The sequence below is a fragment of the Dipodomys ordii genome, unplaced genomic scaffold (genome assembly GCF_000151885.1).
Source record: "Dipodomys ordii isolate 6190 unplaced genomic scaffold, Dord_2.0 Scaffold174, whole genome shotgun sequence".
Lineage (NCBI taxonomy): Eukaryota > Metazoa > Chordata > Mammalia > Rodentia > Heteromyidae > Dipodomys > Dipodomys ordii.
In genome coordinates this window covers 1140822-1141675 of record NW_012267390.1, presented here as the reverse complement: position 1 = coordinate 1141675, position 854 = coordinate 1140822, and the positions used below count along the sequence as shown (strand labels likewise).

The following is an 854-nucleotide window of genomic DNA, read 5'->3' as shown; positions in this document are numbered from 1 at the left end:
GGGGCGGGGCGGCCCCAGGGGCGGGGCGGCTGGCCTGCGCTCTCAGGCGCGTGAGTTCCCGGGCCGCAGGACCCTGTGTCCCTGAAACAATCGGCATTAAAGTCTTCTGCCGCCAAAGAGAGTTCACAGGGAGGGCGTGCGGCGGGCGCAGGGATCCGCCCACAGGCGGTGCCACCGCGCGCATGCGCGTTCAGCAGCTCGGCTCGCACCGTGTCCTGGTTTTGCCCTCGCGTCCCCGCGGACTGTTTGGAGTCTCCAGGTCCGAGAGGTGGCCGGACCGAAGGCCGGGTCGTCCAGCGAGCAGAGCGCGGTGGGAAAGCCCGAGAGGCCGCCGTCCCCGCGGCGGGGGCTCCGGAGCCATCTGCCCTTGCGGGGTAGACAGGAAGTGGGGGCCACCCACAGACTGGGAGGGAGCTGGCTGACTTGTCTCAGGTGTAGGCCACCGAGCGGTGTGACACGGAGTCCTCCCCGAAGAGCCTCCCTACCCGGCCGCGGGCTCCGCCCGCGCCTGCGCCTGCGCACCCGGCCGCGGGCTCCTCCCGCGCCTGCGCACCCGGCCGCGGGCTCCTCCCGTGCCTGCGCATGCGCACCCGGCAGCGGGCGGGCGCCCTGTACCTAGGAAGGCCCAGGCTGAGGCCACCTACCCCGCTTTGGAAAAGGTGGTTTCAGATGTTGTACACTTGAATTTTTTGTTTTTTTGTCGGCCGTAGGGCTTGAACTCGGCCTGGGCGCTGTCCCTCAGCTCTTCAGCTCAGGGCAAGCGCTCTACCACTTGAGCTACAGCACCACTTCCGGTTTTCTAGTGGTTTATTGGAGATAGGAGTCTCACGGTCTCTCCTGCCCGGGCTGGCTTT

The 854-nt window shown here is 68.0% G+C and overlaps 1 protein-coding gene across 1 annotated transcript in view; it reads left to right on the top strand.

The window, feature by feature from the left end:
- Rnpepl1 (arginyl aminopeptidase (aminopeptidase B)-like 1) overlaps nt 1-854 on the top strand; it is a 16175-nt gene that overhangs the window by 11610 nt on the left and 3711 nt on the right. The gene's annotated exons all lie outside the window — the stretch shown is intronic.